The following is a 25,735-nucleotide window of genomic DNA, read 5'->3' as shown; positions in this document are numbered from 1 at the left end:
AATCCCGAAATACCGGGACCCTTAATTTATTTACCTCATCCACTACTCAGGATCCTCCCAACCCAAAATATTATACGCTAATTCCATCAGCATCCTACCAATGAAAGTAGTAACAACTGGAACAGGCAACTGCTGAATTATAGTTAACATGGAGTGTTTATGTTCATTCCGATGGTTTGTCCTACTACTATGCAAGCGTGTGTACTAAGTGTGGATGTTCAGTGTTTTCATGGTGGTGGCGGGGGGAGGGGTGTGTGTGTGCGTGTGTGTATGTATATATATATATATATATATATATATATATACATACATACATACATACACACACACACACACATATATACACGTACATACATACACACACACGGGCCTTTAAGTGGGATGAAAAAATTCATAAAGGGGCGTGGCCAATATACTTAAGAGTGTGGCTTAACACAGGTAAACTAAAAATCGGTGTTCTGCATAGTGTGCCGCCCGGCTTCTATTTAGCTGCTTCTGTCATTGCATCCAAGTATATGATACAATAAGAAACATGATACCTACAACAAGTTAGTACTATTGGCTTTGTCAATGGTTGTTAGTTGCATAAGATAAATAAGCAGCAACCATGGCTTTTATATAATATTGAAAAAGCTTCCACTTACAGCCCTGGTGACATGTTTATTCCGATGGTTTGTACTATGTGTATAGTGTGGATTAAGAGAGAGAGGGTGTGTATGTACTAAGTGCAAGTGTTTACTGTGTGTTAATATTCACAGTTTTTCATGTTTATTCCGATGGTGTGTACTACACATGCGTGAGTACGGAGTGTGGATGTTCAGTGTGTTCATGTTTATTACGAGTTTGTGTGTATGACTATGTGTTGCTCTTCACGGTTTTTCATGTTTATTCCGATGGTTTGTACTATGATGCGTAAAGTTTCGATGTTCAGTGTGTTCATGTTTATTACGAGTATGTGTGTACTAAGTTCAAGTGTGTACGGAGTGTAGATATTTTGGGCCGGGAGGATTCCTAAAATGTTGCTGCTGACGACGGAGCTGCTGCTGCTGCTTGTGGGACTCTGCTGCTTCCCCTACAGTACACTTCACGGTGCTCAAGGACATCCCTGGCGACGGTCCCAGGACCAACCACAGTACCCAAGTGAGTTGGCTCAGCGTCGAAGTCGATGTATGTTTATATCGCACGTGCGGGGTATAATCTGCATCTAAATTAAAGGACGAGCTGCGTACATGCAGCAAATATGATGTAGCAAAAGCTACATAAACACAAGTTATTGTATATTTGTTAACCGGAAAAAAACAACTATTATCAGTGGTTACAATGGATGCAGACTACAATCTTATTAAGATGCTTAAAACATTTAGTAGATGGCACGTGCATTAAATAACGCAGAGCAATGCGTGGTGTCAAGTTGCTTTGTTGTAGTGCCAAGTACAGCTATCCCACCTCAATTTATATCCTTTCCACGTTAACATACTGGAGTAGTTTTGGTTGTAATGTCGTTTTGCTGACTGAACATGGCTTCTTCTACTTTCTCAACAGGCTTGAAATCGGGAAGAATTGTAGAGTATTCTTCAACTGCTGGCTCCTGGTCAAACACACAGGAGGAGGTGGAGGCTGATGTTCCCTATTCCAGTCAACTGAGGTGGGTAGGGATGGAGGAAGGGAGAGAGCACTAGCATCAATAATACAGGCATGTAGTAAAGGTGGTAGCAGGGAGAGATAGAGTCTGATCAGATGATGGTAGAAGAATGGTGTTCTTTTATTGTGTCTGTGTTGAAGGCACGTATAAGTACAGTTCAGCCTTCAAGGGTATCCTAACCCACATGTACCTGCTCAGATCTATGACGTAGTTAAGGGTGTTCCACATTCTTAGTCTTTGGACTTCAAAGGACCCGTCCCTATATTTTATCCTGATCTTGGTTGCATCAATTCACCAGATGAACAGACGCGGAACAAATGTTTTCTGAAGATATGCAGTTCCCTTTGAGCCTTAGTGGAGAGCATTCAATGCTGGTTTCATGTAGTTATCTTTGCACAAATTCAGGCAGCCAGTCTGCTTGATGCTGTAACTGTTGTAGTTTTGGGATACATTTCTTGGTGAGAGCAGTACAGATAATGCTACAGTAGGAATTCCATGAAAAAAAAGACACGAGTTCTTCACAACTCCAGCCAGTGGACACTTTGGGGAGGAATTAGGATTTTATAAAAGGAGTAATTAAAGGTGCCAGTATCCAGCTCTCAGAGTAAGGATAATCTGCATGGGTGGCTCTCTTATCATAACCTGGTCCCCACTCGAAACGTGGTGATCTGGGCTCGCATGAGTAGGGTTTTAGCACCACTCAAGCTCTTCATCCAGAGATGGCATGGTTCAAGCAGAAGAGAATGTTCGTATGGCTGTCAGACATGCAGTCAGTCCGGAAGAGGATTTTCGTACTGTCTGCGTAAGTTTAGTAGCCAGCATGGTGTTGATTAAGAATGGAATGTATGCAGATGTAGTGCTGTATTCACGATATAGATGATGCCTGAGGTAAGGCATATGCATCTTAACAAATACATAATTTTACAGACTATCATGGCTTTTTGACTGGTGCTGATGAGAAAAAACTGTATTTGTGATAGTGTGTCCAGTAATGTCAGCACACAGTTTCAGTATTTAAAGAAGATTGGTATTGTCTACAGTGTCATGAGCCTTTTAAAGATATATGAGAAGAAAAAGGCTGTATTTGTTTTCGTCCATGGAGAGAATGAACTCAGGACATATTCTGGCTGAGGTTTATTCCATTCCCCTAGCAGGTCTGAAACCAGACTAGATGTTGTGGAGAAGATGGTGGAGTTCCACATATTTTTGCACCGGTCTTGTCGCTTCAATTCCTATGATTTTGATAAGGAAGTGTATGTTGGAGATGGGCTGGTAGTTGGCCAATGTCTTCAAATACGCAAATGTCTTTATTTCCAGGAGAAAAGTAGTTATAGCATATTTCAAAGGACCAGGAAAATCCTCAGTATATAAGGCATAACTGATCACATTTGATGAATCCACTGTGACGGAAGGAAAAAGTTCTCTGAAGCATGAGGATGTGCAGAGGTTCATAGGAGGACCAGGCCCTTCTTTGGTTAGACCGACTATCTCAGTAGTCTCCTCCAGCTGAAATGAAGTTAAAGCCAACTGCAACAACAGTATCCAGATAACAATGGTAGTAGGGAGAATATTCTTGTGAGATTTTGACATTGTTTCAGATATTTGAAAAAATCGTGGAGGTCTTAGAAATATTGCTAGGTGTTAGATTTCAGGGCATCCAAGTTGGTCAGCTCGTGATAAATACAAAAGATTTCAGTTAGTGCCAAAAGGAGGCATTTAGTGTAGACAATCTTTTAGGCTCTTCTGTGCTTTATATAGATGTTTCCTATGCATCTTGTATCAAATTTGATCTTCTCCAACCCCAGATTAACACTTTTGTTGCACCAGTTTACCATTACCTCATTCAACTCAGCTATGTTTCAGTTTAATATCTTGCTGACTGTTTTGGGTTTTCTAATTGTTAGTACAAGCAAGCTCACGGAGGTTGGATGTCAAGTTTTGGTGTAGGTCTGCCAGCAAGGATTTAAAATGTGTTCAGTCAGAGAAGATAGAGTCAACCTACTACGTGGTTAAAATTAACTCCTCATTGCTTAAATTACACGCCTGGTTGGGACAGGAGAATAGCACCCTTGTTATATGGGGTGGGTTTGTATTCTAAATTGGTCAGATTGGTGGACATGAAAGAGGTCTGACCTGATCTGTGCTTTCAGAGATCTGATGTATTGAGGCTATAGGTCACCATGAGCTTGAAATTGATCTGCGGAATTCTATTAGCCACTCCCCTTCAAACTGAAGCGGAGGGCCTGCTGCTCTCGTTCACGGAAGCAGCAGGTTTGAGGTGAGATTTTCACAGAACAAAATCTCCCACAATCAGGATTTTGTTGGCTTTCGCCTGAAGGGGAAGAGATTGAGAAACTCCCCTAAGAAGGTTGTATTGAGACCAGGAGGACAGCTACAATTACAGATGTGCTGTAGATGATGGAGAGCATGTAGCTATGTACTCCAAGGTTGATGTGCATTAAGAAGATCTGTAAATATCAAGTTCTAACAGTAGTCTAGGGTGACCCATTAGTCTTTCTTTTCCTCAGTTTTTTAGGGATATTTTGAAGACTAGGTCATCAATGGATCTAATTGATTTGTGACAAAGACAAGTTTGTTAGTCTACCACTAGGTGGCAGTTGGGTTCATACAGGTGGTTGTTTATGATTGTATTGCAATGTATTGTAATGATCTGTGTTAATGGTTTTATGAAAGGGTTTGGAACGGCTGGTGGTCAAGAATTGCTGCGTGGTGGAATGAGAGGGTTGTGGATGTGACAAAGAAAGACTAAAATCAATGGTGGACGATACTATACCAACATTTATATAGCTCAACATTGCCTCTCTGAAGATTTCTTGGGGTTGAGTTTCGGATCAGAGAAGCGGAATAAGAATGATGGCCAACAGGACCAAATCCTAATATCAAGGGCAAAAAGAAATTGTCTTTTTATAAAAGTCTGAAAGAAAGTAATAAAGAGTTCCACACCCTGGTTCTAAGTAAATAAAGTGTCAGATACCCCATTTAAGCTTGTAGATGTTGGAAACTTAGAGAAGTGCCAGAGGAGAGGGGAAACGAGTGCAAGCAGATGCGTAATGGGATAGTGCAGCGCAAAGAAAGATTGGAAGGATAGGCAGACCATCAATAAAACAACTTTAGAAAAAAAATCTCTTAAAACTGGGTAAACAGTGAAGGACTCAAGTTTTGTTAGATGCATGATTGTTTTCTCGGAGGCCAAAATAAGGCATGCTGACAAACTCTGGACACATTACAGCCTTATACAGATTATCTCGAAAACAAGAACAAGGGACACCCTACTCACTAGGAACCAGGGTAAGTAATATATAACAGAAACAATGGTTCCCGTGGAATAGTACTATAATCTATAGTCTGTTACTAAAGCTAACCATTCTTTCTAGCTCCGATTATTCCATACAGAGACTGCTCCTATTGTGGATTCATTGATGGTCGTTTTTAAGAGATTGTAGAAACCTTTTACATATGTCACAAATATGTCTCTAGCTTTAATGGTTCCGTTTTCACTGGGGACACTACGCACTACTATTATATATATTACCTAGGTAGTTATAGTTAGGACCTATTTTCCATAGGAAATCCGCAACATTCTATTCCCAATAAGTATGGCGCCGGTTGACGAATCTTCCCAAAATTTTCCAGACTTTTGGCCAGCTCCGGTCCGCTCCTATCCTGAAAGTTTCGTGGGGATTCGTCAAGCGGGGGCTGAGAAAAAAGGGGGGTCCCAAAATGCTATTTCCCCATGCAATTTCCCATAGGACCTGTTGACGCAGCTACAGCCCGAACTGCTGAATGGAATTACACCAAATTTGGCAGAAAGGTAGACCTTGTTTCAGAGTCGTGCCTTTTGCTTAAATGGTGTAAATCCGTTCAGTAGTTCCGGAGAAAATCAAAAGTAAAATCACATATATATCTGGGCGGAGCCTAATCACACATCTCATCGTGAGATCGGATTGGCTGTCAGCACTTCATCCAAGAAGTGTTGGCAGCCATCTTGGGACCAATATACATGATAGCACCTCATTAAAAAGCATTGCAGTTAATAGAAGGTTTTACGACTTTAGTTACATTATACATCATTTGATGATGGTACCATACTCATTTTAGGAATTGTGGTATGTTCTAAGGTGATTTTACCATGTGAAAAAGCCTTCTGCTGGGATATCATGAATCATGTTTGAGAGAAAACTATTTTCTCATGCTTCTCCCACAGAGGTTTGGAAGGTGATCTATAAGCTAAACTGAGAGTATATTTTCTGTAAATTCACATTATCTTTCTTAGTCATGTGAGAATGAAGTCTGACATTCTCAGTAAAACATGTACATCCAACAAGGGCAGAGACTGTCAGTTGATTCCTTTGTGTTCTACTGCAGCTTCCCAGAGTGTTCCAAAGAACAACTAGAGCGCTAAAACTCCTACTTATGATAAACGTATGGCACACCTGAAGCCATCTTGATTGGAATAAAGTGGTAACTCTTAAAATATTTAATTTAAAAAGGAACAAAATGAGGGGGTTCATTTTGCCATAGAATGTATGATTAGTGCTGCAGAAAGAAAAATTAGGGCACATTTTGAGTGACTTCTCAAATCCTCTTCTATTTCATTAAAAAATTCTGACACGCAGACTGAAACATGCACTTTGAATACCAGCAGCAGACTTCCCTGGTGAGCAGTAGCTTTACTACAGTGATCTAATGAGCAACTAGAGTGCTACCATTCAGAGTTTATGGAAAATGTGTGACACATCTGAATGCCTTCTTGATGGAATCAAAGTAAACAAGCATTGAAAATGCAATAGGTCTCGCCCTCGTTTAAGTTAAAGCAATTCTGTTTGTAATTAGGTGGCTTTTTAGCTTTGCTTGTATTAGAGTTTTTCAAACTTTCATGTACATACCATGCATATGTATGCATATATGTATATTTATATGTTTACATGCATTTATATTTATATGTTTATTGATTATTTTTTGCAGGTCCATGTGAAGAAATTAAAGTCATACATCCAGGACACAAGCGACTTTTTAAACAAAATCAAGGAGTTGGCTTGGGATAAAGATTTACTATTAATTACATTGGATGTATGCTCCCTTTATACCTGCATTCGAAACCAGGATGGATTGAGAGCTGTGGAGTATTTCCTAAACACAAGACCTATGATGTATGCAGAACATATGAGTATGGAATCAACCCCAAGAAAAGTAGACGACTTATAGAACTAGGTATAATGGATTTAATATGGCTATGATACAAAATTTATTTTTTCTTTGTATATATATATATATATATATATATATATATATATATATATATATATATATATATATATATATATATATATAATTTGCACTTTCATTATTGGTTTTGTGAAGTATATGTTAGTATTTCTTTCACAGCTATGGAGCACGCTTAACATTTGTTCATTCACTTTATTCAATACTCATGAACTGGATAAAGAGGGTCAAACTTGGCATTTAGGCCGCAATCTTGAGTGGTTTTATCAGCATTGAGCATGGATTGTACATTTCCAGTAAATTATATTTATATTATTTAATGCGGACATATTTTATGTCTAAAAATGTAGGAAATGCATAGAATGTCTATTAATAACATGCACAAGAATTCAAGAGAATAGGTTTGTTACAAACTATAGTACTATTACTATAGTATTTTTACTATGTTCATGAATTTTATGCACTGGCACTTTAAATAGCGGGACAGACCAGCTGACCGTCGTCATGTGATCAAGGCCGCTTGAACGGCCGAAACGCGTTATGGCAGAGGACTAAAATAAAAATAAAATAATTTGGCACCATTGGAGGTCTGCACTCGTTCTTCATGCGCAAGCTATCACGAGGTGACACGAGCTGGAGTGATATATATATATATATATATATATATATATATATTGTCCAACAAATTGCCCAAGCATATTAGGGGCGCACTCACGGCAAACCACACCAGCCGGTTCCTCCCTCGCAGGTCTCACCAACGGCTTCGTTACTTGGGAAATGACCACGCAAAGCTTCTTTAGTTAAACTTCTTTAATGGACCTGACGCGTTTCAAAGCCTGTTGCTTCTTCTTCAGAGGTCGCCATTCAAACAGTCACAGGGTACTCTGTGCAGACTCCGCCTTTAGTAGGACGCGCGTAATGCGCGCTCTGCATTATGGGATATGTAGTTGTCAGAGCATATTTCACCTTAAGTAGGTCCTGCGAAACTGTCCCTATTAGGTTAATTTTCTCCCTGAGTGGGCTACCAAGAAGTTTTCATGGTCTTGTTATATCCCGGATCGCCGTACCGCATACTAGTTCGAAATTGTTCCGATCAGCGGTCTCCTTTGTTCTGGATGTTGCTGCCCCCCACGGCAGGACTGCCGAGTTTATAGTGTCCAACAAATTGCCCAAGCATATTAGGGGCGCACTCACGGCAAACCACACCAGCCGGTTCCTCCCTCGCAGGTCTCACCAACGGCTTCGTTACTTGGGAAATGACCACGCAAAGCTTCTTTAGTTAAACTTCTTTAATGGACCTGACGCGTTTCAAAGCCTGTTGCTTCTTCTTCAGAGGTCGCCATTCAAACAGTCACAGGGTACTCTGTGCAGACTCCGCCTTTAGTAGGACGCGCGTAATGCGCGCTCTGCATTATGGGATATGTAGTTGTCAGAGCATATTTCACCTTAAGTAGGTCCTGCGAAACTGTTCCTATTAGGTTAATTTTCTCCCTGAGTGGGCTACCAAGAAGTTTTCATGGTCTTGTTATATCCCGGATCGCCGTACCGCATACTAGTTCGAAATTGTTCCGATCAGCGGTCTCCTTTGTTCTGGATGTTGCTGCCCCCCACGGCAGGACTGCCGAGTTTATAGTGTCCAACAAATTGCCCAAGCATATTAGGGGCGCACTCACGGCAAACCACACCAGCCGGTTCCTCCCTCGCAGGTCTCACCAACGGCTTCGTTACTTGGGAAATGACCACGCAAAGCTTCTTTAGTTAAACTTCTTTAATGGACCTGACGCGTTTCAAAGCCTGTTGCTTCTTCTTCAGAGGTCGCCATTCAAACAGTCACAGGGTACTCTCTGCAGACTCCGCCTTTAGTAGGACGCGCGTAATGCGCGCTCTGCATTATGGGATATGTAGTTGTCAGAGCATATTTCACCTTAAGTAGGTCCTGCGAAACTGTTCCTATTAGGTTAATTTTCTCCCTGAGTGGGCTACCAAGAAGTTTTCATGGTCTTGTTATATCCCGGATCGCCGTACCGCATACTAGTTCGAAATTGTTCCGATCAGCGGTCTCCTTTGTTCTGGATGTTGCTGCCCCCCACGGCAGGACTGCCGAGTTTATAGTGTCCAACAAATTGCCCAAGCATATTAGGGGCGCACTCACGGCAAACCACACCAGCCGGTTCCTCCCTCGCAGGTCTCACCAACGGCTTCGTTACTTGGGAAATGACCACGCAAAGCTTCTTTAGTTAAACTTCTTTAATGGACCTGACGCGTTTCAAAGCCTGTTGCTTCTTCTTCAGAGGTCGCCATTCAAACAGTCACAGGGTACTCTCTGCAGACTCCGCCTTTAGTAGGACGCGCGTAATGCGCGCTCTGCATTATGGGATATGTAGTTGTCAGAGCATATTTCACCTTAAGTAGGTCCTGCGAAACTGTTCCTATTAGGTTAATTTTCTCCCTGAGTGGGCTACCAAGAAGTTTTCATGGTCTTGTTATATCCCGGATCGCCGTACCGCATACTAGTTCGAAATTGTTCCGATCAGCGGTCTCCTTTGTTCTGGATGTTGCTGCCCCCCACGGCAGGACTGCCGAGTTTATAGTGTCCAACAAATTGCCCAAGCATATTAGGGGCACACTCACGGCAAACCACACCAGCCGGTTCCTCCCTCGCAGGTCTCACCAACGGCTTCGTTACTTGGGAAATGACCACGCAATTGTTCCGATCAGCGGTCTCCTTTGTTCTGGATGTTGCTGCCCCCCACTTCTTGGTAGCCCACTCAGGGAGAAAATCACCTTGTGAATAGATTCCCACAGCAGTCCCCACTCCCGGAGGAGGTGGGGGTGTAGAACCTGCCCCTCCGACTGCGAGAGGACATCTGCCCTCAGAGGGAGACGGAGCGGAGGGCACGAGGAGAGGTGGAGAAGATCTGTATACCACACCCTTCTTGGCCAATCCGGGGCGATCAATATGACTTGGGCCCAGTCTTGGCGAATTTTCCTCAGAACCCGAGGAATCAAGGGTATGGGAGGAAACGCGTAAAAGAGATGCAAGTCCCATCCCATCTCAACTGAAACGCGTCCCCCAAAGCTCCCTGCAACGGATACTGGAGAATGCAGAATGACGGGCAGTGAGCGTTCTCATGAGTGGCAAACAGGTCCCCCCGAGGAGTTCCTCACATCCGAAAGACGTGACGAACCACCTCCGGATGAAGCCTCCACTCGTGGTCGGCGGAGAACTGCCGACTGAGACTGTCTGCACGTACGTTCAGAACCCCGACCAGATGATTTGCCATCAGACAAATCTGATGATCCTGAGCTCAGGACCAGAGACGCAGGGCCTCTCTGCAGAGACAATGCGAACCCACTCCTCCCTGCTTGTTGACATACCACATCGCGGTAGTGTTGTCCGTCAGGACTTGAACCGACGGACTGCGAAGGGAAGGGAGGAAGGCCTTGAGCGCCAAACGTATAGCCCGTAACTCCAGAAGGTTGATGTGAAGCAACCTTTCCTCTGGAGACCAAAGACCCTTGATCTCCAGATCCCCCAGATGAGCACCCCACCCTAAAGTGGATGCATCCGTTATTACTGTGGCCACCGATGGAGGAAGATGGAAGGGCTTTCCTTGAGACAAATTGCCCACCACGCTCCACCAAGACAGACCCGCCGCAGCTTCTCTGGAGATCCTCACAGACTCCCTGAGATCCCCTTTGTGCTGATACCACTGCCTGCGGAGGCACCACTGGAGCGCCCTCATGTGCCAGCGTGCATGGTTGACCAACAGAATGGAGGAAGCAAATAGACCGAGCAGGCGAAGGACCTTCAGGACTGGAACGACCGCTCCATTGTAAAATAAAGGAATCAATTCCTGTATGTCGAGAATCCTCTGTGGAGGTGGGAATGCCCGACACAGTAGTGTCCAGTACCGCCCCTATGAACAGGTTGCGCTGAGAGGGCACCAGGTGAGATTTGGGCACGTTTATCGAGAAACCCAATTTGTATAACAGCGGAGTTGTATCCTGCAGATGATGAAGCACCTTCTCTGGCGACTCCGCTTTGATCAGCCAGTCGTCCAGATAGGGGAAAACTGAAATCCCCGACCTTCTGAGATGGGCTGCCACCACCGCCATCACCTTCGTGAAGACTCTAGGTGCAGTCGTAAGACCAAACGGAAGGACCGCAAACTGATAATGCTGCGACCCTACCGTAAACCGGAGATACTTCCTGTGCGACTTCAGGATGGGGATGTGAAAATACGCATCCTGCAAGTCGATCGACACCATCCAGTCCTCCTGATTCAGCGCTTGAAGAACCTGTGCAAGGGTGAGCATCTTGAACTTTTCTTGCTTTAGATAAAGATTCAAGATCCTGAGGTCCAATATCGGACGCAATCTGCCGTCCTTTTTCGGAATCAGAAAATACCGGGAGTAGCATCCCTCACCCCACTCCTGCTCTGGAACCACCTCTATCACACCTTTCTCTAGTAACTTTAGGACTTCCTCCTGTAGGAGAAGACGGTGGTTCTCTGAGCAAGCCCCTTGGCAAGGAGGAAATTCCCGAAACGGAAGGGCATACCCATTTTCTACAAGATCTAGAACCCAAAGGTCTGTAGTAACCAATTTCCAATCTTGTAGAAAATGGGTAAGCCGGCCCCCCACAGGACCAACATGATCCAGAATGGTGGATCTAGGGCTGCTTTGCGGTGGTGGGAGGGGCTGAGGAAGAGGAGGAGGAGGAGCAGGAGGAGAGCTGCCGGCCACGAGTGCGACCCCTGATTCTGCCTCTGTACCCCTTATACAGAGTGCTCTGCTGCTGTTGCTTCTGTTGCTGCCTGTAAGTACGAAAGGTTGCCCTTCCGAAACTCCTGTACCCCTTGAACAATCCCCTTGACTGGGATTGAAGGCCCAAAGATTTAGCCGTAGCCTTACTTTCTTTAAAACGTTCAAGTGCAGTATCCGCCTTCTTGCCAAAGAGTCCGGAGCCATCAAAAGGCAAGTCCAACACCGTTGATTGAACATCAGGGGAAAACTCCGATGACTTAAGCCACGCGCTCCTCCTAGTGGCAACAGAAGATCCCATGACTCTTGCTACCAAGTTAGCTGTGTCCAATCCACTCTGTATAACCGGACGCGCTGCCACCTGGGCATCCGAAAAGGCCTCATTAAAACCAACCCTATCCTCCTCTGATAGTTTTGGGGCTAGCTGCTTCGCTGAATCCATGAGCGCATGAATATAGCGTCCCAAGAGGCAAGTGGCATTCGTAGATTTAAGGGCCATGCTGGCCGAAGAAAAGACCTTCTTGGCCGACTGATCCAGTCTTTTAGCCTCCCTGTCGCTCGGGACCTGGGGAAACGAACCTGTAGATTTCCTTGAACATGCCGCCTGAACCACCAGACTCAGGAGACGGGTGAGAAGTTAAAAATTCTGGGTCCCCCGGAGCTGCCCTATACCTCCTGGCAATGGTTTTCAAAACTGTCGGAGCAGAAAAGGGCTTACGCCACACCTCCATCACTGGCTCTATGATGGCTTCGTTAAAGGGAAGTAAAGGCTCAGAAACAGTAGTGGGAGAGTGCAGCACCTCTGTTAAAATGTTCGTCTTGAATTCAGCTGAAGGCAACTGCAGATCTAAAAGTTCAGCCGCTTTGCTTATGACCGCATGGTATGGTGCCACATCCTTTGAAGGTGCATCAGAAGGAGGAGTAATCTCCCATTCAGGAGACAAGTCCAGGCCACTAGCCTCCTTCAACTCCTCAAAAACATCATCTGACTCCATGAGCTTCCCTTCTTCTACCTCCTCTATTAGGTATCTTTGCTCATCCAACACTCTCTGAGCCTCCCTCCTAGACCTGATTCTTACAACCGGCGTCGGCGGCGCCGTGAGCGAATCAGACGGCGCCGGTGCCGGCGTCGAACGTGGATCCACAGGAGCAGCCGGCGTAGAACGAGGTCGAGTTGGCGCCGGTGAAGAAGGGAGCGGCGTCGACGGACTCGGTGCCGGTAGATACCAAGATGGCGTCGCCGGAAAAAATGGCATGAAGGGGGCCTGAGGATAGGCGTGAGGAACCCCCAACCTGAAGGCCATAGGACCCATAGGTGCACCAGAGGGGTACATGGCTCTGGAGAATACCCCGTACATTGCATTAAGATAATGCGTGGGGTCCTGACCTGGTCCAGGGAACGCCGGATTCTGTTCAGGCATCACCGGACTCGGGCCAACCAGCACAGACGGTGGAATCTGCGGGGCCGAAGGCTCACCCGGAACTGGAAGCTCCTAAACCTGAGCCGGGGACGAAGCCAGAGCCGAAGATGGGACCGGCGTCGGAGATGGAGCCGCGTCGGAGATGGAGCCGGAGAATGTTCCGGTGAAGCCACAGGTGAAGACGGGCCAACAGGTGAATCCGGAACGGGTGAGGGAGATACAAAGTCCTTACAGCGTTGAGTGGGCGACTTCAATCTCGGTTCCGTACTCTTATCCGAGTGACGCCGAGAGGAATGCCTCATCTTCTTTTTGTGCTTCCTGGATTTGGAAGCATGCTCCGATGTCGACTTCGACGCCGATCTCGACCTCGATCTTGACCTCGTTCTCGACTTTCTCCAGCCTCTCCTCTTTCTTCATCCTCGCGATGAAGAGCTTTGCTTCCCTCTCCTTGAGAGCCTTTGAACCCATCTTGCGGCAGCAAGAACATCCCTCTACATCATGGTCCGAAGACAGGCACCATACGCAGTCGTCGTGTGGATCCGTAATGGACATATGCTTCCCACATTCACGACAGGGTTCGAATCCTGACTTCTTTGTCGATATTTTCACAGAAGAAGACAAAGAGAACCAGTAGAAAAAACAAAGTAACAGTGAAGCTACAGATAGAGATTCCCGAAATCCGTTTGCGTCGACGGCGCGGAAAAAAGGGAACTGATGTCATCACGCCGACGAGGTCTTCTTATGGAGCCGGTGACGTGAGCCGGTGACGTAAGCGGACTCGCGAACGGAGCCATGTCTCTGTGACGTAGTCTTCGACCTCATCGGCGTGGACTGCTACAAAAGTTTCCGACTGCTGCTGGCGCAGGGGATATTCACAAGGTGAGGAATCCACTGGAAGATGTATCCATAAGAAAGAGAGAGGAGGGAAACCTGCTCTCTCTTTCAAAATCCAAACGATATTGGTTTCCACACGGGGAGCTGCATGTCAGCACCTCCCCAAGTGGAAAAGCAATGCCGGCTCCCGAAGGACGCGGGGAGCCGGCTGGGACCGTGGGGGCGTTGGGGCTCCCCCCACGGTCCCCAACGTGTTTTAATAAGCTCTGGGGGATGGGGTCCCCGGGGAGAATACAAATTAGTGATAGGGGCTATTTTTGTTTTTACGGTAAAATTAGGAGTCGCGCATCCCAACGTGTTGGGTGCACGATTTCTCTTGCGTAGGGTGCGCGGTTCCTAACGCGTTGGGTGCGCTACTCCCAGGGAAAAAAACTGAAATTTTTGGGAGATAAACATCAAGCTTAAGTGTTGTGTTCTTGAGTGTATCTAAAAAGTGCCGTTGTGTTCATTGAGAGTTTTTGGTACTTATAAGTAAGTACCTATACAGAGTCTAAAGTTGTTGAGGAAGACACTGTTTCCTTCATCAGTAAAGTGTACTCCATCTCTCCTATACATCTCTTGCATATGAAAGCGCAGATTGTTACTGTAAATGGACCCCATTCTATAGTCTCGGAGAAAAGCAGAAACAGATTTATTCACATGTTTCCTAGCTTTCTCAATCTGTGGACAAAAATGATTGGACCAGTTCCATTTCTGTCTTTGGCATATGTTAGAATACACAAAGGCAGTTTTGGGAAAAATGAAATAAATTCTGCAAAGGTGTCCTTCATAAGAATTTCCAGACCTACCCCAGTCAAAGTGCCTAGGTCATTGCCACCACAGTGCACTATTATGAGGTCAGGGTGTTGGATATGCATAAAGGATTTTACCAATGGCATCAATTGGTGCCACTTTAACCCTCTCTGTCCAATCCATTTAATGTCTACATTTGGCAAACCTAGGTCTTTGTGAATGCCTTTGTTTTCTGCATACCTTTGGCTCCAGAAAATATAGCTGTGTCCCACACTCCACACTCTAAGCATCTCAAAGGGAGGTCTGGATGCACTCAGATGGTCTCTGTAAATGAAATGGCAGTTTGAAAAGTAAGACTTTTCAATAATAGTGGCTTAAGATGCAGTTTTGAAAAAAGAAAAGAAATGATTGGTTGTTGGACCACATTCTACACTGAAAACTAGGGTGCATGTTTCTGTTTTTTAAACGCATGATTCTTATTGGTTAACAAAAACTGATTGAAAGGAACATTATATATGATAAGCTGATATGTTGAAAAGTCAAGCACACTTGCGGTTTTGATTAGCAACATTGTGTGCTGAACTGGTGACCTGTGTGCTCAGTTAAGTGTTCCATGACCTGTTTCTATGGTAACGGGCAGAAGGCAGATTGGGGGTAGGGTTCGAATTTATGTCATTTGGAAAGGGTTGAAATGTTTAACCAATAGAAATGTGTGTTAGCTTTTGAATTAATGTGGGAAGGAATGTGATTTGATGTTTACATGTATATGCGTGCAAAATGAGAGGGAAACTTTGCCATTCTTTGGTTTTGCTGAAAGGTGCACAGTACAGAGATTCTGTATAAGAAAATCTGGTGTGTGACTGACATACTTCTTAATCTACAAAACAATTTGAAAGGTGAGTTATTTAATTGTGAGGGGATGTATGTGGTCTATTTTGATTTTAATCAGACTAATGTATTTCTCCTGCTAAAGTGCAGGGAGTACTTTTTTTTGTCTACAATCTTATTGACAGTGTGTGTGCATGTAGAAACCATTCTGTGATAAGCATTTGTGTTTTTCATGTGTTTGCAGACAGATAACTGTGCTGTTTTTATGTTTTGGTAGAATTATAAACCAGTCATTGTTTATGTATTTGCAAAATGAGTCATGTTTCTACACTAAAATGTAGTACTTCTTCTAGATGAAGAAATGTGTTTTGGTACAGTGCAAGGGATAGTGTTGTTTGTCTAGAATCACCCAGCGAGTGTGTGTGCATTTAGGAATCATTTTGAAAGAAACATTTTGGTACTAATGTGTAGTAGAACATTTTCTGCAATGTGTGCAGTCACTTTACATCTTGTAGAGTAGTGAATGTATGTTGTACAAGGGGTAGTTGGCTGTCTATAATCAAGCTGAGTCTGTGTGCATTTGGGCAATTATTGTGAGAAAAGCATTTGGTAACATCATGTATCTGCTTGCAGATTACTGCTTTAAAATTTGGTTAGTTGTCAAGTTTGAGTAGCATTAGAGGCCAGTCATTGCTTATGCAATTGCAAAATGAGTCAGGCGTTCATAGTAGTGTGCAGTATTGAAATATGTAGAATGTGTTCAGTCACCTTACCCCTTCCAGAGTAGTGAATGACTTTTGGTAAACTCCTAGAGATCGTGTTGCTTGTCTAGAATCACACTGTGAGTGTGTGCATTTGGGTAAGCATTGTGAGAGAAGCATTTGGTAACATTGTGTATTTGCTGACAGATAACTGTTTTAAAACCTGTCATGTTGTCAAGTTTTGGTAGCATTAGATGCCAGTCTTTGCTTATGCATTGATAAAATGAGTCTTTGACACTAAAGTGCAGTACTGAAATATGTAGATTGTGGGCAGTCCCCTTACCCCTTCCAGAGTACTGAATTAATTTTTGGTAAAGTCCAAGGGATAGTGTTGCTTGTCTACAATCACACTGAGTCTGTGTGCGTTGGGCCTACCATTGTGACAAAAGCATTTGGTAACATCGTGTATTTGCTGACAGATAACTGTTTTAAAACCTGTCATGTTGTCAAGTTTTAGTAGCATTAGAGCCAGTCATTGCTTATGGATTCATAAAATGAGTCAGGCTTTGACACTAAAGTGCAGTAGTGAAATATGTAGATTGTGGGCAGTCCCCTTACTCCTTCCAGAGTAGTGAATGTGTTTTGGTAAAGTCCAAGGGATAGTGTTGCTGGTCTAGAATCACACTGTGAGTCTGTGTGCATTTGGGAACCACTGTGAGAGAAGCATTTGGGTACTTCATATCTTTGCATACACATAACTGCTTAAAAACCTTTCCTGTTCTCAAGTTTTGGTAGCATTAGAAGCCAGTCATTGCTTATGTATTCACCCAGGAACTCTCCTTGCAATACTGTAAACATTCAGATAATATATAAGTAGTAATGGAGTGAGGCAGGCCTTAGCACATGGATTGATTCAAACGCCTATCCACTATGCATGCAGTCCTTTAACCATCTACACACTTGTCTTTCACACCTTCAATTCCCTGTCAATATCTTTACACTTCCAGGAAACACCCGGTCACTGCCCTTGCACTCCTCTACTGATCCATTCACCACCATGTACTCATCCATTCACTGTGCGAAAACCCAACCACTTATAAATTAATCTAGGCACTGTCCTTGCAGTACTCTAATTATATAGTCAGTACCCAAGTACTCATTCAGTGACCAGGCCTTAGCACATGGACTGCTTCAAATGTCTGTCCAGTATGTATGCAGGCCTCTAACTACCTACCCACTTGTCTTTCACACCTTCAATACCCCAGTCAGTATTCATACAGTTCCCGCAAACACCCTGTCACTCCCCTTACACTTCCCCAGTGACCCATTCAGCACCATGTACTAATCCATTGACTGCACCAAAACCCAACCACTTATAAATTCACCGAGGCACTCTTCTTGTAGTACTCTAATGATTCAGTCAGTGCCCAGGTACTTGTGTAGTGAACCCAGCCTTAGCACATGGACTACTTCAAACGTCTATCCACTATGGATGCAGGCCTCGAACCACCTACACAATTGTCTTTCACTCCTTCAATTGACTAGTCAGTATCTATATTCTTCAATAAACACCCTGTCACTCACCTTGCACACCTCCAGTGACTCATCCAGTACCATGTACTAATCTATTCACTGCGTCAAAACCGAAAAACTTAAGTTTCACCCTGGCAGTCTCCAAGCAGTACTTTAATGATTCAGTCAATACGCAGGTACTCATGCAGTGAACCATGCATTACCCAATGGACTGCTTCAAAGGTCTATCCAGTATGCATGCAGGCTTCTAACCTACTATACACTTGTCTTTAACAGCTTGCATTCCCCAGTCAGTATCCATGTACTTCCAGCAAACACCCTGTCACTCACCTTGCACTCTTTCAGTGACTTATTCAGCACCATGTAGTAATGCATTCACTGCGCCAAAACAGAAACACTTATAAATTCACGCAGGCACTCTTCTTGTGATAGTCTAATCATTCAGTCAGTACCCAAGTACTAATGGAGTGAGGCAGGCCTTAGCACATGGATTGATTCAAACGTGTTTCCACTATGCATGGAGGCCTCTAACTACCAACACAATTGTCTTTCAGACCTTCAATTTCCCAGTCAGTATCTATAAGCTCCAATAAATACCCAGTCACTTCAATTGCACACATCCGCTGACTCATTTGGCACTATGTACTAACCTATTCTCTGGCCAAAACCCAAAAACTTAAAAAGATTCACCCAGGCACTCTCCTTGCAGAACTCTATTGATTCAGTCAGTACCCAGGTAGTTTTGCAGTGATCCAGGTGTTACTTCATGGACTGTTTCAAACGTCTATCCACTATGCATGCAGTTCTCTAGCCACTTACACACTTGTCTTTCACACCTTCAATCAGTATTCATACAGTTCCCGCAAACACCCTGTCACTCCCCTTATACTTCTCCAGTGACTCATTCAGCACCATGTACTAACGTATTTACTGTGCCAAAAAACAAATACTTATAAATTCATCCAGGCACTCTCCTTGCAATACTCAAAACATTCAGTCAGTATCCAAGAACTATTGGAGTGAGGCAGACCTTAGCACATGGATTGATTCAAATGTCTATCCACTATGCATGTAGGTCTCTAATCACCTACACACTTGTCTTTCACACCATCAATATCCCAGTCAGTATCCATACACTTCTAGCAAACACCCTGTCACTCACCCAGTGTCTCTCCTTATGGTACTGTAATCATTCAGTCAGTAAGCATGTAGTCTTTCAGTGAGGCAGGCTTTTGGGCATGAACTGCTTCAAAGTAGTATGCACTATGCATGTAGTGTTTTAACCATCGTCACACTTGTGCTACAGGGCTATAATTTCTTAGTCAGTATTTATATAAAATGTGTTTGTATAGTAATAAAAAAGTATACATTTTAAAGTTATTAATATACATTTGTGATTATTTTTTACAGATACTCTTTTTCACCATTAAAATAGTGAAATCATGCCAGAAAAAAAAAGAGAAAGGAGAGGTACTTGAAGAAAAATCAACCACAAGTATTGAATGAACAACATAATGTGGCTAAAAAGAAAAAAATCTTCTGGTAAGATCACAAAGCAATTTATTAAAAATGTTTGTAGGACCAGACAGAATGTACAGAATGCTGAAACCTCTGAGAATGCTTCAACTAGACAAAATATTCAAAATAATAGGAAAAGCAAAAAAGCAAATGGACAGTCAAAGGAGACGAAGTATGGTAAAAGAAGGCAAAATCAGTATAAGGAAATACGCAAAAAAATTTTTTCAAGAGAGTAGTACATAATTTGCTGAAAGATGTGCAGAAATATAAAAAGAGAGCTCTATTTTATAACAAAAAGAAGCATATTGAAACCATTGTTGAAAAGGCTTTTGAAGTAAAAAGGAAACTATTCATTTTAGTATTAAACAGAATTCGATCACTAGATAAACCAATCCATTTAATGAAGGCCAAAAGTAGGAGGAAAAGGAGTAATTAATAGAACACATTTTTGTGATTTTTTGTGGGAGAATGGAAACAGTTCAGTTCAGAGCCTTTTTTTAATGAAGAGAGTTATTTACAGAGCAATAATTTGTTGCATGCAGTTGACACCAGTGGTCGAGGTTATGAGGTTAGAGATGGTTGTCCAATTGACAAAGAGAAAATGGTTTAAAGAAATGCAGAAGTAGTGATAGCTGATGAAGTTCTAGGGAGACGTCCTAAACACCCTGTGTGCACTTGGGATTGTATTTGTAGTGTACGACAAGAATCTATTGATAAATTATGTCGTTTTTTACGAGCATATAGTAAAAAAAAGTGTTCAACAAAAGATTAAGGTGTTGCAAGGACTAGAGCCTTGCAGAGTGAGAAAAAATACTGGTTTGCAAGGTCATTCTCTGGCTTGTCTTTCTAGGAAAGTTTGTCAAAGTGTTTTTCACCATTTCAGGATGTTGGCAGTACATCATACTCAAACGCGGAAGTTAGTGAGACGATTGTATTATGCAAAAAGTCCAGCACTAAAGTTAAATGAGTTGAACAGTGCTCTTTTGCGTGGGTCAATATCAGATGTGAAGAAGGTTTGTGATGATATTGAGTTTTGCTACTTTGGTCCTCAGCAAGAGAGTGCAGAAACTGACACATTGGTAGAACAAAATGTTGAAGACAATGTAGAACCTGTGATTACAAAAAATGTTGAAGATCAAATCACAAAGTTTAAGGTAATTTCAGGTGAAAGACCAAATGTTTCTTGTATTTGTTGTCGGCGAAGTCACTATAAAAATCAGACTAGGAGTGTCAATCTGTATTTAAAAAGTGAAATAGAAAATAATGATAAGCGGAAGGAATTTGCAACTTATTTGTTGGTAGAGGATTGTTTTGATTTGGGATCTGAGCAGCGTATTGGCAAATACTGTTATAACAAATTAGAGGAGAATAAAATGCCTGCTAGAGCTGTTCATAATAATCTAGAGTTGGTTGCTATTCCTCCAGAGCTGATAGATTTAAATACCTATGAGTCTATTCTCATTCAATGTAGGCACCCGTTTCAGGCTATTGTTCGTATGGAGCCTAAAACAGGTAAATTACCTCCATCAGAGTTACAAAGAGGATTGAAAGGAAGAGTTGTGTATTTACCGTTAGATTTAAAGAAAAACATTGAAACTATTGGTGTAGACCATGCAGAAAATGAACCACTAGTCATTCTAGTTAATGGTGTTCCTAATATGAATAAGAAAATCTGGCAAGAGTTAGTGGATGTTAGAAAAGTGCAAAAGGCATCATAGTATCTGATAAAAATAATGAGTACTATAGAAATGTGTTTGTAGAAGAAGAAGAAATAGATTTAGCAGAAGATACTGAAATATTAAGTGGACAAATTGAAAAAGTGAACATGTCCAGATGTGAAAAATCTATGAACATTACAGTGTACATCCACTTCATTCGTAAGAGGTGATGGGGAATACGAATGAGTTGTTCCAAATGAAAAAAGCAAGGGGAAGTCCCATGAGTGTATGGGAAGAGAGCTTGGAAGCTCGTTGTTTCCCGCAGTTGTTTCCAACAGGAAAAGGTGGACGATATGATGAACGTCCTGTGCAGATTCGTGCATCTGAATATCGGACAACAAGATTATATGCAGAAGATCCAAGATTTCGACAATGTATCCCTTATATGTTTCATCTTCTGTTTGAAAGTGACTTGTCTGGACTTTCATATGCAGTAAATCACATTTTAAAAACTGGAGTGCATCTGCAAAATGTAACTGCAAAGGATTTTATGGATAAAGTGCATCAGAGAGATGATCATTTAGAATCTCAGTTGATTAATCTGATGGCATGTCAGCGTGGGACTAATGAATATTGGTACCGTCGTCATGGAGAACTGAAATGTATGCTACGGAACTTGGGAACTCCTACATGGTTTGTTACACTAAGCTGGGTTGAGTATGCTTGGGATGATTTACTTGAATTTCTTCGAGAGGCAAATTCCAATATAAAAAATATTGAATACAAGACTCTTGGAGAATTGTGCTCTTTGGATCCTGTTAATGTATGCAGATATTTCAATCATAGATTTGAAGCTATGATGTCTTTCATCTGCTATAAAAAGAATCCTTCTCTTGGAGAAGTTGTGGATTTCTTTTGGAGAAAGGAGTATCAAGCAAGAGGTGCTCCTCATATACATATGTTGTTATGGATCAAGGACGCCCCCAAATTTGGAACAGATTCAGATGATACGATTTTGTCTTTCATTGAAGATTATGCCACATGTGCCGTACCCAATAGCAGAGAAGATAAAAACTTAAAACAACAAGTCTTACGATTCCAAAGCCATAGGTGTGGAAAATACTGTAGTCAAAAGTACAAGTCAAAGGATAAGTTCTATACCAAATGTCGTTTTGGATTTCCACGTCCTGTATTATCCAAAGGAAGAGTGAACAGTTTTATGTCAGCTATGCGACATACCATCACAAGAAAGTCTCCGAAAAATACCTACAACTTAAGAAGAAGCGAAGAGTGAAAATACATAAATGACTACAATCCAGTTATTTTATCCATGTGGAACGCAAACATGGATATTCAGTATGTTGCGGACAATTTCATTGCTGTTGCTCGATATGTAACGTCCTACATTACTAAATCAGAAAAGAAAGAATTGAAACTAATGTGGGAAGAGATTTCTCACAAGAAGACTAAGTAAGAAATTGTACAGTTTCAGTTTGAAGATGTTATCGCATCGTGAAATTGGAGCATATGAATGCTCAGATCGGTTATCATCTGTAAGTCTGTACTCCAAAAATTGGAGCATATGAATGCTCAGATCGGTTATCATCTGTAAGTCTGTACTCCAAAAGTAGAAGAATCATTTGAGTGAGTCTAGGTCAGGAGCTCGGGCTCTCCTAAAATACAGATCTGTAGGGGGGGGGGGGGGTCTTAGACTAGGAAAACTCCTAGTCATTTATCATGTTTAAAACAAAGAAATTATGTAAATGAAATGACTGTTTAATAAGGTAATTCAGCCAACCAAGAATTTGGATCATGGTTTCGATTTGGATGTTGATTTTATATTCAAGCCTATTTAGCTCATTTATATGATTCCTGCTCCATGATTTAATTTAATGACAGACTACTGTATTCTGCTTTTTCTCTTTTTCTCCCATATAATGTTATATGTATTATTTCGAAATGTATGATTATAATATCGCTTCTTTTTGACAATTAATAAAAAATTTTTTAAAAAAGAGTGAGTCTAGGTCTTGCGGCAATGCGAAATCGGGTACTGAAATCTGTTCAAGAAATTGAATATTTAGCAGAAAAAGAACCAGAAAGTACAGATATTTTGAAAACGAATATGTTGGACACATATTACCCAAACAGAAGTCATCATCTTGAGAACATGCGTCTCTATGAAGTGCTGCAAAACTACACTTTTAAACAGAATACTACAGAGAACATCAATGATGGAAAATATGCAGTGATTGGTTCTGAAGGATGTCTAGTGAAACAAAGGAAAGGAAATTTAATAATCACAGGAAACGGAGTTGCGACACTGCTGATAAAAGGGAATTTTACTATTTAGCCCTTTTGCAAATATTTAAACCACGGAGTTCAGAACTGGAATTACTTGGAAATTTCCAGAGCTATGAAGATTCATTTAATGCTTGTAAAGATAGCATACAATGCAGTGCTTTTGCAAATTATGTGAAAATGTTGAATGATGAAATTAATCAAGAAGCTACAATTGCAGCTGAGACTGCTAGAGACAGTTCTCAAGACAGTCAAAGTTCTGCTGCACTGAATCAAGATCCACTAGGACAACCAATTGTTGAAAATGAAGCAGCAATTGCCATGAATGAGGTGGAAACAGCAATGTATCAAGCTCAAGAAGATGTAATACAGTTAGGAAACTTGGAAGAACAACTAAATGTTGAACAGAAACAAATATATCAACAAGTGAAAGAGCAGATTGACCATGGATTACTTCATGAAAAGAAAGGGTGCTCATGTACATCATTTCAACCTATCCGAATGTACGCGAGTGGTCAGGCTGGAACAGGAAAAAGTTTCTTAATTAAAGTAATTACAAGTTATCTGCAGACAACAAATGAGTCGCATTCGTCTTGTGTTGTCACTGCTCCAACTGGGTTGGCCGCACATAATATTAAAGGAATTACTTGACATCGTTTACTAATGCTACCAGTAGAGCATGACAACAAATTGGAATACCACAAACTATCTGGAGAAGCTTGTTGTGAAGTTTCAAGCGCCCTGAAGAAAATGAAACTTCTCATTATTGATGAGGTAATTATGGTCTCAAACTTGATGCTTGCCTTTGAGCATTTAAGAATGCAGCAAATTCTGAAAACAGAGTATGACGTTTTATTTGGAGGAAAACACGTCATAGTTTTTGGAGATCTACTGCAACTGACTACGGTAAAAGGACAACCGGTATTTAAAACACTTGCACATGAAGATACCAGAAAGTCTCTTGGTAGTGTTGGTAACGTGAACATTCGGACATATTTTGAATACAAAGGACTGACAACAAATATGCAACAGGCAACTGATGCTGAATATGGAAGTATTCTTCAAGATATAAGAATTGGACTTCTGACAGAACATGGCAAACAAGCTTTGGAGAGTCGATTACTTTCCAATTTGTTTCCAAATGAAAAAGTAGTTCCTGAGAAAGTTTACATGAAAATTGCAGAAAATAAATCAGTGATCTGCTTATTGCCAACACTGCGCAAGTGTTCTATATTCAACGAAGAACTATTGAAACTGGAAAATGAAGTAATTATAAAAATGAAAGCCATCGATAGAATAGAGCATGAAGGAATCTCTATTATTTTGACGGGAAAATTGAAAACAAAACTGGATTCTTTAGAAAAAAAATATCTAAACGGCTGGTTTAGAAAAGACTCTATATGCATGTGTAAACTGCCGGGTAATTTTAAGGCGTAATTTGGATGTAGAAAAAGGTTTACTTAATGGAGCAATGAGTAAAGTGGTGGATTTTGTTAATTATCAGAAAAAAGATGGAATTGAATTTTTAAAAATTAAATTTGATCAGATTGAAGAAGTTAAAGAAATTGGTCATAGTACAGTACGTTTTTTGCTTGTTAAAGATTTATATGTCCGTAGGAAACAACTTCCATTTTCTCTGGCATATGCAGTGACTATTCATAAATCTCAAGGATTAAGTGCTTTGGTGAACATTGGATCTACCGTGTTTAAAGAGGGTATGGCATATGTTGCTTTGTTGCGAGTCAGAACATTATCTGGTTTGTTTTTGATTGATTTTGATGAGACAAAGGTTACTGCAGATGCAAACTGTGTAAAAAAGTATAATAGGGTAAAAAGGGTGTATGCTCCCAATTTAGGTCAATATCCTGTATTTGAAAAGCGTGTGGTTGGTCGAAAAAGAAGGTTTGAGAATATCTGCACTGAAGGTGTAGAGAAGGGAAAAGAACAAGATAATGTTGTGATTGCAAGTAAAAAGAACAAGCATTGGCATAGCCAATAGGTCTCGCCTTTGGGACCTTATAAGTGTTTAGCTAGAGATATTGACTTTGCCTGTGTCTTTAAGCTGTGCTGTCAGAAGTCTGCATCATGCTGAAAAGTTATAATAAAGAAGTGTCAAAAGCATTTTAGTTACCTTGATTATGACCAAGAAAGCATTATGTACAACTGAATGACCATATTAAAAAAGTATTAACAATAAATAATGTCTTGAGGTTGTTTTTTGTCCTGTCAATGCTGGCAACTTCTATCTGCCTGTCCCAGTGGTGGAATGTCTACATTTAAAAAGTTTGTGATCGGGTGATCAGGCAAAAACATGTCACACAATGTACGGGCAACCTTTATATTTGTACGTGACACTAAGATGAGTAGACAAGCCTTCTCAGGGTAATCCCAACACCAAGTTAAAGGCAATGCAGTGGAAAAGGGTGAGTGAGACACATTTGTGGCTATTCACAAACATCCGGCCTGCTTTTCCAGCACTTACCTGCACTTCTACGG

The 25,735-nt window shown here is 41.8% G+C and overlaps 1 protein-coding gene and 1 long non-coding RNA gene across 5 annotated transcripts in view; one reads left to right on the top strand and one right to left on the bottom strand.

The window, feature by feature from the left end:
* Positions 1-25,735, bottom strand: part of TBC1D24 (TBC1 domain family member 24) — a 661,683-nt gene that overhangs the window by 556,210 nt on the left and 79,738 nt on the right. The window lies entirely within an intron of this gene.
* On the top strand, positions 863-6,884 carry LOC146789815 (uncharacterized). Its single transcript, XR_014969869.1, has 3 exons — positions 863-1,140; positions 1,543-1,645; positions 6,629-6,884. It is a non-coding gene; the product is annotated as an uncharacterized LOC146789815 (long non-coding RNA).

This window comes from Triturus cristatus, chromosome 10, assembly GCF_964204655.1.
Source record: "Triturus cristatus chromosome 10, aTriCri1.1, whole genome shotgun sequence".
Taxonomy (NCBI): Eukaryota; Metazoa; Chordata; class Amphibia; order Caudata; family Salamandridae; genus Triturus; species Triturus cristatus.
Note: the sequence above shows the minus strand (reverse complement) of the source record. Positions and strands in the feature narration are given on the sequence as shown.